The following is a 16,789-nucleotide window of genomic DNA, read 5'->3' as shown; positions in this document are numbered from 1 at the left end:
CTCAGCCAGGCATCTGGGTTATCCTGCCACGCAGGCAGCGTTTCACTCCCCAGCTGGCATCTCGGCTGCTTCCAGGGAAGAAAGGAAGGCAGCTGTGTGGAGACAACCAGAGTGAGGTGGGATACAAGACCCACTGTTCTTCTCAAATTTATCTGCGGGGGACTCCAAGCCTGCTGTGAGCACTAGGGTGGGGACATTCCTGCAGGGAAGATGGTGACCTCCAGGCAGCACCTCCAGCCTCTTGGGGACGTAGGGTGATGTCAACCCTTGAACAAAGACCGCGACTGCCATGCAGGTTGTTGGTGCGTAGGGGGAATGGTTTGCAAGGGTGGGAGAGATCTATGGAAAGGGCGAGGTAGAGCCTGCCTGAGGAGAAGCGAGGAGGGTAAAAGGGAGAATAAATGGGAGGTGTGGATGTACTGGAGGGAGACAGGAGAGAGATGTTTTTGTGGAATAGATATGTTCTGAACTTTTTTCCAGCACTGGCAAGCATTGTCCAATTCCTGAGCATAAAACAAAATATTAAACGATCCACAACAGCTATCATTTCCATTATTAGATGAAAGTAGTTCTGATTCCCTTTTGGCTTTGGAGCAGGAGTATTTGGAAAGTGGTCTTAAGGAGAAGGTGTGCAGGTGGTGCATCTGGCAGTGTCTGTCTGCATGCAGAGCAAGGGTGGGAGGTGTTTGCAGTCGAGAGGGTGAGCATGAGGAGCAGCTTGAGGAAGTGTGCGTGCAGGGGGCTCGAAGGAGGAGGCCGGTCAGTGGGTGAAGTGGAGCAGCAGGAGGCAGCCAGGCTCTGATCTGGAGGAGCAGGAGGCAGCACTGCCCACAGGTGCGTTGGTGGAATAGTGATGAGCATAGCAGTCTTCCAAGCAGTTGACCCGGCTTTGATTCCTGGCCAATGCTGACAAATGTCTCATCAACCTGGCTCCAGGGTGGGTGTCTTACATGTTCTGCAGCCAGGCTCTTCTGTTCAAACAATGCCCAGGTTTCCCCTGGGCTTTCGGGCCAGTCCCCTTGCCTCCCCGCAGCCTTGAGACCAACTGAGACCAGTGCTTTCTGCTTGCTGGGAGGCCACCAGGCTTGACTGTTCACTGCGGTGCTGGTACAGGAGCCAGGAGAGAGGCATTTTTGTCCAGGAACTGCTGGTGCTGCTAGCTGCACCTGGCGGGAAAAGCATGTGCTGTGGCAGGGTCCAAAAGAAGATCAGCAGTGCCTAGGTGGTCGTCAAGGGACACACTGAGGCCAGGTATGCAATTTGGGGGTGCGGTGGGAGGAGGCCTGTTCTTTATGTAATGGCTCAAAGGCCTGTCTGTCTGAGCTGAAGTCACCCTGGAGACGCTGACCTACCCTGTGGAGGCTCCAGCATTGCAGAGCCATCCGGAAGTTTACTGGAACTGGATGGAACGCTGTTGCTGGTAACTAAGACCTGAGATGCCCTCATTCCTCTTGAAGTTTATGGCCTGTGGGCCAAAGGAAACACAAGGAGCCTCTCATAACTAGACTCTCTACCTCAAGGGGGTGAAGCTTCTCGAGTCTCTGATTGGAGGGTTGCTTAAAGAAAAAAGCAACGTTCTTTGCTGTGCTGACAGTCAAAACTGATTCTGGGCTGGGGGGTTGTACGAAAAGTTTGTGTTAGCACAGTATTTACAGACTCCCACTGTGTCAATAGCAGTGCTACAAGTTGTTGGAGTTACCAAGAGGGGGATAGTGATTGGGCATGCTCTGCTCCTACTGCAATGCCCACCCTAACCCCATCTTGCCGTCACACTGGCTACGTCCAGAGCTGAAAACCAGCGCTTTCCTCCTTTCCACTCCATACCCATCCCCTGGACTTTATTCCCACAACACCAATGAAAGAGAGAAGTGCCAGGACTGTTTTTCACATGAAGTTTCTGAAGAACATTTGAGAAGACTGAGAAGTAGATTCAAAAGGTCTGAATTAACATTCACATCTGAACAATTGGCTGAACAACCTCCCTCAGAAATTGGTTCCCATCTTTGACCACCCTCACAGTAAAACAGGGTTAGTGTGTGTGACGTTTCTGGTATTTCCACCTCTGTCCACTGCTTCTTGACCTCCCACTGGGCACCACTGGCAAGAGGATGGCTCTCTCTCCTTTAATCCACCTGCCTATTCTCCAGCACTCTCAGCCTTCCCTTCCCCAGGCTAACCAACCCCAGCTCTCCCAGCCTGTCCTCACATGACAGATGAGCCAAGTCCTTAATCACCTCAGTGTCCCTTTGGCAGGGCTGACAGATCCCCTAGCAGTGCAGAACTGGGAATCAGCTGCACAATGACACTGGTGGAGTCCCTATAAGGCCACTTGGCATGCAGACATGGAGGTGTCCCGCAGAGGAAGTGCACTTTGCAGAAGGCTTTCCACTTGGTGCCGGGAACAGATTGCACCAAGAGAGAAAACAGAAGCAAGAGCAGTCAGTCAGGGGAAGACGTGCACCTGCCCCAACGTTCACGGACCTGGAGCAGCACTGACTGCTGAGAGGTTTTGGTGGTGCAGCATTGAGGAGAATAATGCATCATGCGGAAGACTAAACAACGACACTGGATCTAGCTTTGTGCTTGCCTGCATGCTTGCATGGCAGATGCCTCGGCTTACTGCTGAGCAGCTTAGGTGCTTTTTTCCTCCCAAACAACTGGGAGTAGCAAGGTGCATCACCAAAAGGAAAGGAGGCATAAACCTGAGATTCAGGCTCAGAAAGGCAACTGAATGGTTCTGAAGGCACCCTCCACAACTCAGCTGAGCCCACGTGTTGTCATCTCAGCCCACTTCATAAGCCTGCTTCTGTCCTCTGCCAGGGGGTACTCAAGACAGGCAGTGAAAAGTCACTGCTTCCTGAGCATACATCCAAGACGCGCTGGGTACACTGCCAGTAGAAATGAGATCAGCTCTTGAATGCTCTCAGTGGCAGGACTCAAGGCTGACCCTGAGAGATATCACAGGGTTGTGATCAGAAGGCTATAGACTCACACTCCATTTCCACGAGGCTTTTTGGTCTTTCTCTTCCCTGTTTGCTTATTTTTGGTGCTGTGGTATCAGTTCAGGGACCTCCATCCACAACTGGTGGTAAGCTCAGGAGAAAAGGCAGTTGCTCTTCCTTGCAAAGCACGTGGCTAACTGAGGAAGGACGAGAACAAACCACCACGAGTCTCCAGCTATGCTGCACAAAGTCTTTAATGAGAAGGAGGAAATGCAGTGGCACAGAACAGAGACCAAGAAACATGTCTGCAGGCTTCAGGGAGGCACAGACAATGGCCCATTTCCCAACAACAAGCTCCACGCAAAGCGCTTGCCTTTTCCCATTCTGCTCTACCTGCTGGCATTCCCAGCCCACCAAGAGCAATCCCGAACTCCAGCACCCTCCCCCTATCAGCAGGAGGTTCAGCAAAGCAGAAGAGGACAAACCCTTTCTCGAGGACTTGAGAGCAAGGCAGAGCCAGAGGAGACACAGCAAGGCCTGCAGTGCAGCAAAGAGCAGTGGGCACAGGTCCCTGCTGCCAGCTGGGATGAGGACACCCAGCCCGTCTGCAAGCCGTGGCCATGCTCCTGCTGCTGCAGGATCTTCGTCTTCCTTCCCACTCCAATAGGGGATGATCCACCAGCTTCAGCAGTTCAGACTGCAGTGGGGAGGAGGCAGACACAGCCCTGAGCCCCCCAGACCAAGGGAGCCCCCAGAAGAGACGGGAACCCCCCCGGTGCTGAGGGAGCTCCCAACAGCAGCTGACAGAGAGGATCCCACGGCTGTGCTCTGAGGGAAAGAGGTGAGGATGGGGCCCGGCAGGGTCACCACCACGGGCGAGGCCTCAATGGCCACTGTTGAGTCGGCGCAGCGGGCGACACAGGGCTCACTGCAGCTGCTTGCGAGTGGGGTTGGGCCGGAGGCGCCGCAGGGGCGGGGGAGACAGGGCCTGAAGCAAGACATCTCTCGGTGAGGGAGGCAAAGCTGAAACACAGAGCAGGCAGGGAGCACAAACCTCAATATCTGTCGGTCTTTCTTTTCCTAAGTTCTCTCTGTTGTCACCCTTTGTTTTGAAAACACACAGTGTGCCTACAGCTGCCACGACGCTCATTGTGCCCTGCCAGTTGCACGCTAAAGGAAGGCTGACCCACTCTTGGGGTAGGACCCAGCACAGTGGGTTTAAAGCACCTGTGGAAACACTGATCATACCCCATCTCCAGAACAACCATTGCTGCATTGAAGAAGGCACTGGATGTGCTTGGCCATTTGGTTAGAGACCATCTGCCTAAGGCAGAAATTCTGGTGGTCAGACCTCCGTGCATTGAGAGCTGAGCCCCATTGATCCCCTCTGCTTGAAAGAACGCCCCTCTTCCCAACTCTCCCCAGCCACCTCCACCAAAAGGGAAAGGGGTCACAGCCCTTAAACAGTTCTATTGCGGGGCCAAGCGGAGGCAGCCCAAGTATCAACCTGAGTAGCCACCATGAGAGCAGTTCAGCCCACAGGGAGAGATGGAGCGGACTCAGGCTTACCTCGTTCCTCGATGAAAGGAAGGCAAGAGAGGAGGATGCAGGGCCTGGAGCAGCGCAGGCTTTTATGCCATGTCCCTGAGCCCCGTGGGGCCACAAACATTCCTTGCTCATGAAGCAACTAGACACCTAGCGGGTGCCACTTGCCGAGGTCTTGCTGGTGATTAAGCCCTTGCCTCTTTCGTCTGAAATTTTGTGCTCCCACTTCATACCACCTAGAATCACAGAATGAATCATAGAATGGTTTTGGGTTGGAAGGGACCTTACGGGTCATCTACTTCCAACCCCCCTGCCATGGACATGGATACCTTCCACTATTTCAGATTGCTCAAAGCCCCATCCAACCTTGCTTTGAACACTTCCAGGGAAGGGACATCCACAACTTCTCTCGACGACCTGTTCCAGTGTCTTACCACCCTCATAGGAAAGAATTTCTTCCTCATATCTAATCTAAATCAACCCTCTTTCAGTCTAAAGCCATTACCCCTCATCCTTACACTCCCTGATAAAGAGTCCCTCCCCATCTTTCCTGAAGGTGTCTCGGGAGCCTTCTTTTCTCTAGACCAAACAACCCCAACTTTCTCAGTGTGTCCTCCTAGGGGAGGTGCTCCATCTGATCATCTTTGTGTCCCTCCTCTGCACCCGCTTGAGCAGGTCCATGTCTTTCTTATGCTGGGGGCCCTAGAGCTAAACAAAGTACTCCAGTTGGGGTCTCATGAGAGTGGAGCAGAGGGGGAGAATCACCTCCCTCGGTCTGCTAGTCACACTGCTTTTGATGCAGCACAGGTTACGATTGGCTTTCTGGGATGCGAAAGAAAACATTGCCGGCTCATACTCAGTTCTTCATCCACCAATACCCCCAAGTCCTTCTCCGCAGGGCTGCTCTCAATCCACTCACAGCCTAGCCTGTATCCATGTTTCGGATTGCCCTGACCCAGGTGCAGGATCTTGCACTTGGCCCTGTTGAACCTCATGAGGTTCGCACAGGCCCACCTCTCTAGCCTGTCAAGGCTAGAGGTCCCTCTGGATGGTATCCCTTCCCTCTAGAGTATCAACCACACCACTCAGCTTGGTGTCATCTGCAAACTTGCTGAGGGTGCACTCAATCCCATTGTCCATGTCCCCGACAAAGATGTTAAACAATACTGGTCCCAATAAGGACCCTGAGGGACACCACTCCTCACTGCTCTCCATGCTCTCCACCCGGACATTGAGCCGTTGACCGCAGCTCTTTGAGTGCGACCATCCAGCCAATTCCTTATCCACTGAGTGGTCCTCCTGTCAAATCCATGTCTCTCTCCGTTTTAGAGACAAGGATGTTGTGTGGGACAGTATCAAATGCTTCGCCCAAGTAGAATGATGTCAGTCACTCTTCCCTTATCCACCAATGCTGTAACCCCATCGTAGAAGGCCATCAAGTTTGTCAGGCACGATTTGCCCTTAGGGAACCCGTGTTGACTGTCACCAATCACCTCTTCTTTTCCATGTGCTTTAGCATAGGTTTCAGGACGATCTGCTCCATGATCTTGCTGGGCGCTGAGGTGAGACTGACAGGCCTGCAGCTCCCCAGGTTGTCCTTTTTTAACTTTTAAAAATGTCTTCAACACACTCCAGTAGTTTCCTGGACTGCAGTTCGCTGTGCCACTTTGCCAACAGATGTCCGGGTGATTGAAGTCCCCTATCAGGATCAGGGCCTGGTGAGCATGATGCTTCCTATCATCGAAACGATTCATCTGTGTCCCAGTTTCATAAGGGAATTAACTCGGAGGTCTCAGGCTAGTGTGGAAGACGATTTTAAGTGGGTTTGTGTCATACAGATTGCCTTTGTCACATTGCTCTCTTCATGGTGAGCGTGGTCACCAGTCATGGTGAAATTCAGCCATGAGGGAAACCTCGAGTCAGCTCCCAAGTGCTTTCAGTGCAGGCACTCAAGCTAACTCTAAGAGACTTTTCTTCAATGAGTCATCGTAGACACACGGGGACAGCAGGTAAGTTCAGGCAGAACGTCCAGACTGCACAATCCCATACAGGAGAAGAGATGCACCTCTCCAGGGATGTGGTAAAGCTCAATGGCAAAGGTTCGTTGCAGGCTGGAGGGAAGGCCCTTGTGGGCAGGAGCACCATGAGGCTGGGACAGAGTTAACGTTCTTCCTAGTAGCTGGGGGGTGTGCTGTGTTTTGGGTTTGGTGTGAAAGGAGCGTTGATGGCCCATTGATGCTTTGGTTGTTGCTGGGTGGTGCTTGCACAGGGTGGGGTGGGGGGAGCACAGCCGGGGTGGTGGACCTAGCTGGCCAGTGAGGTATTCTATACCATGTGACATCATGCTCAGTATAAAAACCAGGGGTGTGGCAGAGCTCGCCCCCCGGTTCGTGACACGCGGTCAGTGGTCGGTGAGCAGTTGCATTGTGCATTGCCTGCTTTGTATATTCTGTTGTTGTTGTTGTTCTCATTGTTATTCTTACTGTTCTACTTCGTTTTATTTCAATTATGAAACTGTTTTTATCTTAACCCGGGAGTTTTCCTACTTGTGCCCTCCCGATTCTCTCCCCCATCCCACGGGGGGTGGGGTGGGGGGGTGTGGGGGGGTGAGCGAGTAGCTTTATTTGCTGGCTGGGGTTAAACCACGACAGTCCTTTTTGGTGCCCAACATGGGGCAACAGATTAACTAGAGCATATTAAGGAATTTATATCTGTTAACATATTAATTTGTTCTGCACCATGCTCTTGTTTTTACTGTACCTGTTAAAGATTGGAGTTGAGTTTTGTAGTCTGCTGTGCTCTGCAGTGATTAATGATGTTTTGCCTGGGAGATTTGTTACTAAAATGCTGGCATTGGGGGTTATTTGGTATTTGGGATTTGTAACGAAGCCGTTACTGTATTTCGGGTACCACCTCATGGAGACCATTAGCAATTATTCCTTTTCCTCTGAGAGATTTTTTATGGAGGAAATAGAGAATGGCACCCTCATTACCTTCCTCTATGATGTTCATCTCCTTCGTTAAAATAACTTGTCAGTACCTTGAACATCCCTGGGTAGTTAAGATACATCTGTTGGTACTCCTTGGGAATATTGTTTTGGTTTTATCCAAGGTTAGTAAGCAATTTAAGAATGTCATCCAGAGATCTGCCCCAAGGCTGGATAGTTATGAGTGGCAGGGCGAGTGGGATAGCATGGGCAAATGCCTAGGACAGTGGGTGGGCACCCCCAGTGTTTTGGAGCTTCACCCCTGAGCAAGTGCAGAATCCTAAAAAATTAGTAGAATATTTGGAAGAAGTATGCTGTCACCCTGGCCATTCTAGGGAGACACAAATCACTGCAACGTGCTGGGGCCTGGCCCATGCCTACCGAGCCCTGTTTAACACCACTCAGAACCTCCAAGGGGGAGAAAAGGTCTCTGCATCTGATGACAAAACAACAGGCTCTGCGGCTACCCCACCCCCCACGGCAGGCACGGCAGCTATTCTGCCCCCTGCAACAGGGAACCAACCCATGCCGGTGTCAGTCACCCCTATACAAAAAAGAAAATGCACAAGAAAACCAGCTCGTTTAGTAAGGGATCAAAATGAAGCAGGGCCATCATGAGAACAGGAGGAGGAAGAGGCAGAACCCATAAATGAGATGGTAACCACCCGATCCCTATCTGTGAGTGAGCTGCGAGATATGCGAAAAGACTTCAGCCGTCGTCCAGGCGAGCACATTGTCACCTGGCTGCTCCGATGCTGGGATAACGGGGCCAGTAGCCTGGAATTAGAGGGTAGGGAAGCCAAGCAGCTGGGATCCCTTTCTAGGGAAGGGGGCATTGACAAAGCAACTGGACAAGGGGCACAAGTCCTCAGCCTCTGGAGGCGGCTCCTGTCAGGCGTGAAGGAAAGGTATCCCTTCAAGGAAGACGTCGTATGTCACCCAAGCATGTGGAGCACCATGGAGAAGGGATTAGCCATGTCGGAAGTGATTTATGATGACCTGAACAACGAGCAGTTATCCAAAGATCCAGATGAAGTGAAATGCACCTGACCCATGTGGCGGAAGTTTGTACGGAGTGCACCAGCGTCACATGCAAACTTATTGGCAGTAATGACCTGGAAAGATGGAGAGGAACAAACGGTGGATGAATTGGCTGGCCAACTCCGTCAATATGAAGAAAGTCTCTCTTCCTCCCTACGGGCCTGTGTCTCGGCTGTGGAGAAACTGTCTCGGGAGGTCCAGCAACTCAAAGAGGATATGTCCTGCTCCCCACCTGCATGGGCCAGTGTCTCAGCCATTAGGAGCAAGCGTCCCTCTGCTCAAGAGAGGCAATATCGTGGGTACACACCCCGGGGCACCCTGTGGTTTTACCTGCGTGACCACGGAGAGGACATGAGGAAGTGGGATGGAAAATCTACCTCAGCCCTCGAGGCACGGGTATGTGAGTTGCAAGGAAAAACAACCACAAAAGGGGGTTCTTCCAGGAAAACTGCTGCCCCAGTCTCCAGTGAGCAGTTCCCCAGACAGAGTAGAAGGGCTGATTCCACTTCTGACCTTAATAAAGGGACTTCTGATGCGTACTTACAAGAAGTGGATAGCGAATATGATGACCAGGACTAGAGGGGCCCTGCCTCCAGCCAGGTGGAGGACAGGGACAACTGGGTTTACTGGACTCTCTGGACTCGATGGCCTGGCACATCAGAGCCACAGGAGTATAAGGCTCTCGTAGACACCGGTGCACAGTGTACCCTGATGCCATCAAGCTATAAAGGGGCAGAACCCATCTGTATTTCTGGAGTGACAGGGGGATCCCAAGAGTTAACTGTACTGGAGGCTGAAGTGAGCCTAACTGGGAATGAGTGGCAGAAGCACCCCATTGTGACTGGCCCAGAGGCTCCGTGCATCCTTGGCATAGACTACCTCAGAGGAGAGTATTTTAAGGACCCAAAAGGGTACCGGTGGGCTTTTGGTATAGCTGCCCTGGAGACGGAGGAAATTAAACAGCTGTCCACCTTGCCCGGTCTCTCGGAGGATCCTTCTGTTGTGGGGTTGCTGAAGGTCCAAGAACAAGAGATACCAATCGTCACCACAACAGTGCACCGGCGGCAATATCTCCCCAGCCAAGACTCCCTGCTTCCCATCCATAAGCTGACTTGTCTACTGGAGAGCCAAGGAGTGATCAGCAAGACTCGCTCACCCTTTAACAGTCCCATATGGCCAATGCGAAAGTCCAATGGAGAGTGGAGACTAACAGTAGACTACCGTGGCCTGAACGGTCACGCTGCCCCTGAGTGCTGCCATGCCGGACATGCTAGAACTTCAGTATGAACTGGAGTCAAAGGCAGCCAAGTGGTACGCCACAACTGATATCGCCAATGCGTTCTTCTCAATCCCTTTGGTGGTAGAGTGTAGGCCACAGTTTGCTTTCACTTGGAGGGGCGTCCAGTACACCTGGAACCGACTGCCCCAGGGGTGGATACACAGCCCTACCATTTGCCGTGGACTGATCCACACTGCACTGGAACAGGGTGAGGCTCCAGAACACCGGCAATACATTGACGACATCATTGTATGGGGCAGCACAGCAGAAATTTTTGAGAAAGGGGAGAGAATAGTTCAAATCCTTCTGAAGGCCGGCTTTGCCGTAAAACAAAGTAAGGTCAAGGGACCTGCACAGGAGATCCCAGTTTTTAGGAATCAAATGGCAAGATGGACATCGTCAGATCCCAACGGATGTGATCAACAAAATAACAGCCATGTCCTCACCAACTAGCAAAAAGGAAACACAAGCTTTCTTAGGCGTTGTGGGCTTTTGGAGAATGCTTATTCCAAATTACAGTTAGATCATAAGCCCTCTCTATCACGTGACCAGGAAGAAGAACGACTTCAAATGGGGCCCTGAGCAATGACAAGCCTTTGAACAAATTAAACAGGAGCTAGTTCATGCAGTAGCCCTTGGGCCAGTCCAGGCAGGACAAGATGTAAAGAATGTGCTCTACACCGCAGCCGGGGAGAAGGGCCCTACCTGGAGCCTCTGACAGAAAGCACCAGGGGAGACTCGAGGTCGACCCTTAGGGTTCTGGAGTCGGGGATACAGAGGATCCGAGGCCCGCTACACTCCAACTGAGAAGGAGATATTGGCAGCATATGAAGGGGTTCAAGCTGCTTTGGAAGTGGTTGGTACTGAAGCACAGCTCCTCCTGGCACCCCGACTGCCGGTGCTGGGCTGGATGTTCAAAGGGAGCATCCCCTCTACACATCATGCAACCGATGCTACGTGGAGTAAGTGGGTCTCACTGATCACACAATGGGCCCAAATAGGAAACCCCAGTCGCCCAGGAATCTTGGAAGTGATCACGAACTGGCCAGAAGGCAAAGATTTTGGAATATTCCCAGGGGAGGAGGTGACGCGTGCTGAAGAGGCCCCACTGTATAATAAACTACCAGAAAATGAGAAGCAATATCCCTGTTCACTGATGGGTCCTGTCGTCTTGTGGGAAAACATCGGAGATGGAAGGCTGCTGTATGGAGTCCCATACGCCAAGTTGCAGAAACTGCTGAAGGAGAAGGTGAATCGAGTCAGTTTGCAGAGGTGAAAGCCATCCAGCTGGCCTTGGACATTGCTGAACGAGAAAAATGGCCAGTACTTTACCTCTGTACTGACTCATGGATGGTGGCAAATGCCCTGTGGGGGTGGTTGCAGCAGTGGAAGCAGAACAACTGGCAGCGCAGAGGTAAACCCATCTGGGCTGCCGCATTGTGGCAAGATATTGCTGCTCGGGTAGAGAACCTGGTTGTAAAAGTGCGTCACGTAGATGCTCACGTACCCAAGAGTCGGGCCACTGAAGAACACCGAAACAACCAGCAGGTGGACCAGGCTGCTAAGATTGAAGTAGCTCAAGTAGATCTGGACTGGCAACATACGGGTGAATTATTTATAGCTCGGTGGGCCCATGACACTTCAGGCCATCAAGGGAGAGACGCAACATACAAATGGGCTCGTGATCGAGGGGCGGACTTGACCATGGACACTATTGCACTTGGCCATCAATGCAGGCACGTGTCTACTTTTCCCATGACTTCCTCCATTCCCTACAGAGCCCCAGGATATGCAAGCCAAGCACTTGGCCGGCAGTGCTGCCTCATGGATGGTTCCTTGGGGCAACAAGGGTGCTTCCTTCTTCCCTGCCTGGGGCCGGGAAGGCTGGGCAAGGAGGTCTCTGCCACACCAACCCCTGGGCGAGCACTGTGCCGGTCTCAAGGAGCCAGTGTGTGGGAAAGGGGCTGGAGAGTCAAGGCGAAAGGACAGGAGATGCGCCAAGTGCTGAGCAACGATTGAGCTCCAGTTGCTGTGGGGAAGAGGCTCACTTACTGCCCATGGTGCAGAGGAAGGAGGGCACAGCTCTCTCTGGGACTTGTTGCTTCATGGATGGCATCTCAGGAGGTCACTAGTCCAAATGCCTGCTCAAAGCAGGGCTAGCCCCAAAGCTAGAGCAGGCTGCTCAGTGCCTGAGCCCCATTGAAACTTGAGTGCGATACGCAGGCATGGAGAATCCCAAAGTTCTCTGGGCACCTGCTCCAGTGCTTCAACACTCCCTGAGAATCTCTGTATGGCCCAAAGCAGCACCCGCAGTGTGCTTTTGCCAAGGCTGGCCTGGCTGAAAACCAGGCCTGTGTCTGCTGGGTTTGGAGGTGCCCCAAGGCCTGGCCATGAGGCAAGGCTGCAGGGGGAGCCAAGGGGAGTGGCTCGACTGCCCTATGGGAGCTGAACTTGCTGAGGGAAGCTGGGCTGTTTTGGAGCAGGAGAGGCAAGGCACTGTGGAGCCCGGCTGAAGAAAAGCTTGTCTGCGTTGGCCAGGAATCGAACCTGGGTCAACTGCTTGGAAGGCAGCTATGCTCACCACTATACCACCAACGCTCCTGGCACTGCAGCCTCCTGCTCCTCCAGCCCAGAGCCTGGCCTCACTCCTGCTCCTGCACTTCCCAACCTCACCTACCTTCCGCTCTTCCAGCTCACAAACTGGCCTGCCTCCTGCTCCTCTACTTCACAGACTGGCCAGCCTCCTCTTTCCAGCCTCTGCACACACATGACATCAAGCTGCTGGGATGTGTGTGTGCTTCTCTGTGTGTGAGATGTTGGCTAGGGAATCTCAAGCTGCTGGGTGCTGGTAATGGTGCCGCTCCCCATCTGCGTTCATACGTGTGCCAGCTGTGCATGTAGTATGCAAGTGTAGGTGCATTTGTGTGGTGGTATAAGCACAGCCAAACACCCACCCGGCTGCTCACTACTCTCCGCACCTTCAGTGGGGGACAGTGCATTGAAAACAGAACGAGAAAGCTCCAGGGTCAAGATAAACGCAAGGACATGGCTTAGGAAAAACTGTTGTGAGCAAAGCAAGCTTGACTTGGGAACAAATAATTTTTTGCCAATTAAAACAGATTCACGTAATGAGAAACAAAAAGGCAAACATAAACCACCACCTTTCCTCTCCCCTGTCCCAGGCTCAACTTTACTTCTTTACTCCTAGACCCCTTTACCTGCCCAAGCAGGGTGCATCTTCCCTCTGCTCTTTCCCACTCTTTTTGTTCCTTCCACCTCTCTCTGCCCGGCGATTTCTGCCCTTTCTGGAATATGTTTTCACAGAGGGGCCACAAACTTTGACGATGTGTCGTGCGGTGGGTCCACTGTGGAGCTGGAACTGGCTGTGTCTGACACAGGGCAGACCCTTACCTCCTCTCACAGAGGCCACTTTGCAGCACCCCCTAACCCCTCCACTACCAACACCTTGCCATGTGTAGCCAATACAGTGCCCATTGGCAATACCATTGGGCATAACACTGAGCTAACACAGGTCTCCACCTGCCCCAGACGGAGGCACGTTCACGCTGTCCCGAGCTAACGTGTGGTTGTATGGTGTGTGCTTTGGTGGACTTAAAAAGGCACAACAACTAGCCTGGATTTCTTCTGAGGCACTGGATATGTCCATATCTCGTACACTTGTCTAGTATTAGCTCAGCAATCAGTGAGTGAAAAGCAGGCAACGCTAGGATAATGATTATTATTCCTATTGTATAATGTGCAAATAGGCCAGAAGCATGTCAGGCAGGGAAGCCCCTCACTCACTAAATGTGGGAAGAGGCAACTTTTGACAGCATCATTCCCCATGGGTTCTCATATTGCTTTGTGATTGCCTGACGGCCATTTTTGACACTGTCAAGACTGCATGTTCTCAGTTCTCCCTCTGATGGGCTGTCCTTTTCCTTTGGACCAAGAAGTGTTCGGATATAAAAAGATATACCATGCAGTGCTATCCACTATGGAATGAAGAGAAGCACCTAGCGCAAGCGATATTCCTGTGGATGGCCCATCGCCTGCTGAGCCAAGGTGACCTCACAGTCAGCATCCAAGTGATTTTCTGGCTTCTTGCCCATCACATACTCAGGTAGCAGGGAGCTCCCTTGCAGATACCCAAGCCATCTTCCTGCTGCCAGCTCATGGAAGCACTCAGACAAGAAGGACTTCTGGAAGAGGCCACTCTCAATTGTTTTTGAAGGGTCATTGCAATTGAAACATCATGGCCAGGCAAGAGAAGGAGCAACTCATCCTGGAGCTCCATCACAGGTGCTCTCCATGCCACAAACTTCACAGATGGCTCAGTGTTGTGGAGGCAGTTGGAACCAGCTGTGTCTGGCACAGGACAGTCCCTTAGCTCTTCTCACAGAGGCCATCCTGCAGCACCCCTCTCCCCTCCACTACCAACACCTAGCCACATGTAGCCAATACAGCGCCCATTGGGAATTCCTGCTTGGCCCTGGCTGGACCTGTGAGCGGGCAAGGCAGCAAACAGCCTAGGATGGAGAAAACTCCCAGATGGTCAAGTTGATCACATTGGTGTTTCCCAAAGTAGCACCAGCCTTGTCCTCCTCCCCACCTGCAGAGCCCTGGAGGTCCCCACTTGCAGCTGGGAAGTTGGGACTGAGCTGCCTGATGGGAAGGGAGAAACACCTGTGTCCCCAGGACACCCACTGCCTTGTGGGGGGAGCCCTGTGCTGCGCTCTGCCTGCTGCTCCACACCCACCCGTCTGCCTGGCTGAGGGGCACTTTGGGAGTGCTGGCTCCTGAGAAGGCAAAGGAGAAAGAAGGTGGCAGTGCAGGTTAAAACCTGCTGAGAGAGGCAGCAGCTGTCAGGAGCATGGAAAAAATCAACTAGCAGAGGATGGTTTCGATCCATCGACCTCTGGGTTATGGGCCCAGCACGCTTCCGCTGCGCCACTCTGCTCCCCCAAGCATCTCAGCCAGGACCTCCCGCAGCCCTGCCTGATGCTCCCTGGCACTGCCAGCACTCATGCCTCCTTCTATTCCTCTACCCAGGAACATTGTCTCCCTGGAAAGTTCACTGGCAGTGGGCCTGGGGCGGGTAGCACAAGGGCCTTGCTTTGCCCTTCTCCCCTCATCTCCTGCCCGTAACCCTGGATGGGGACTTTCTCTTTGACCACCCGAGCTGGCTCTGCAGGTGCTGAAGGAAACTCCAGAGCGAGGGGGCAGCCTTGCTGCTTTGCAGCGCAGAGGGGAGCTGCTCTCCAGCGAGCTCATGGGGGCTGCAACCCTGCTTGGAAATCCAGCTCCCAGGGGCTGCGAGACTGTGCCTGGTGTAAAAGTCAGTTCTTTGCCGGACAAGGAGGGAGACAAGGACCCTTAGCATAGAATTACCAGGGGAAATAATTCTCCTCTTTTAGCTGTGCACATAGCAGTGCCCCAGCCTAATGCATGGAGGACCTCAATAGAGAGGAAAGCAGGGTTTATCTATGTTTACAATGGAGTTGTGTCGACCAATCAAATTACTCATGTTAAGGGGTGGGCTAATCCATTACTATTGCTCGCAAAATCAGTATGTGCTTCTCACAGGAAGGTGTTATGGATGTATGGTCACTGGGATGTTAATCTTCATTGTTCTAAATCAATGTCCCATGCAGGTGGAGAGAGTTTATACTAGATTCAGATCGATTGCTGTTCTTGCTGTGGTTATGTACCTGGGGATTTTTTGAAAGACAAATCTCCTATTGTTTTATTGTCTGTATGGGATGTTCTCAGCCAGTGAGAGCTGGTTTAGGTTGGGTCTTCAGGTCGCCTGAAGGACCCTGAGGTAAAAGCTCTTAGGCCTAGGCAGTGTTCGTTCCACTAAGCAAGTTGCATAGCAGATAGCACCTTGCCTTTCACACCAGCTGCAAGGGCCTTGCCCTGCCCGTGCTGTGCTGCGCTCCCCCCAGCTCCCGGCTTGTCCTCCTTCCTGGCACAGCCCTGCCCTTGCTGCTCCCTGACAGCCCAGGGCTGCCCCTGCCACCACACAGGGTGCCAGGGAGCCAGAGAAACCCCAACCGCTCCTCTCCATGCCTGGTACAGTTCCTGTCCTGCCCAGCACTGCTGGGGGTGGAGGTTGCTCCCAGTCACCCCAGGGTAGGGCCAGCCCAGCTGGACTGGGTGGTGCCCTGTCTTAAATGCTGCAAGGCATCCCAGGAAGGCTCTGAAGCAGGCTGAGCTGGTAGAGCCTCTTGGTGAGGCTCTTCCCCCCACTTGCCTGCTGCTCCACACCAGTCTGCCTTCATGACAGTGAGGGGCACTTTGTGAGTGCTGGCAAGATCTCAGATCCATGAGGTGTCTTCCCTTCTTTGTCAGCAAGGAGGGCCATGTTGTGCAGGCTCTCTTTGGACATGCGCTGCTGTAGTTTCAGGTGTAGGGAAGACAGCTGGTGGGGCTGTTCTGCTTGGGATATGTGGCAAGATCAGTCTATTAAGTTCTGCTCAACAAGCAAAACCAGTGGACCTCTTTTCATGGCTCATACTCAGCACTTCCCCCAACTTGCCTAGCAGGATTTCCCATCCATCCAGGAATCTGGGGGTGGGGGTGGGGGGCGGGCAAGGACAATTGCTGTAGGCAAGGGGGTTTTTGTTGTCTCCCTGGGCTCCAGGTACAGCATGAAGCCGAGTGCCATGGCTGCAGCGTGGCCAAAAGGGCTGTGCCCCGTAGTTGGCAGGATTCGAACCTGCGCGGGGAAACCCCAATGGATTTCTAGTCCATCGCCTTCACCACTCGGCCACAACTACCTGCTCCAGCCCTCTCTGCCCTGCTCATCACATGCCCTGTGCAATGACACCCGGCTCCCTGGGAGTCTCAGGGCCAGGCTTTGCTCCTGCGGCTGGAAACTCCACTGAGCATGACAAGCACCTGGTGTCAGGCTGACAGAGGCCTTGAGAGGCATAACCCCAGGAGCTACAACTGCAGCTCCCAGTGCCTTGTCCTCAGCCAGGCATCTGGGT

The 16,789-nt window shown here is 52.8% G+C and overlaps 3 non-coding genes across 3 annotated transcripts; all 3 read right to left on the bottom strand.

Annotated features, from left to right (window-relative positions):
• Window positions 1–12,320: 12,320 nt before the first annotated feature.
• Window positions 12,321–12,392, bottom strand: TRNAG-UCC (transfer RNA glycine (anticodon UCC)). The gene has a single exon. It is a non-coding gene; the product is annotated as a tRNA-Gly (tRNA).
• A 2,290-nt stretch (window positions 12,393–14,682) lies between these two features.
• TRNAM-CAU (transfer RNA methionine (anticodon CAU)) lies at window positions 14,683–14,754 on the bottom strand. The gene has a single exon. It is a non-coding gene; the product is annotated as a tRNA-Met (tRNA).
• A 1,740-nt stretch (window positions 14,755–16,494) lies between these two features.
• On the bottom strand, window positions 16,495–16,576 carry TRNAS-AGA (transfer RNA serine (anticodon AGA)). The gene has a single exon. It is a non-coding gene; the product is annotated as a tRNA-Ser (tRNA).
• Window positions 16,577–16,789: the final 213 nt, after the last annotated feature.

The sequence above is a fragment of the Calonectris borealis genome, chromosome 11, assembly GCF_964195595.1.
Source record: "Calonectris borealis chromosome 11, bCalBor7.hap1.2, whole genome shotgun sequence".
Taxonomy (NCBI): Eukaryota; Metazoa; Chordata; class Aves; order Procellariiformes; family Procellariidae; genus Calonectris; species Calonectris borealis.
This window is presented reverse-complemented; position numbering and strand designations above follow the sequence as displayed.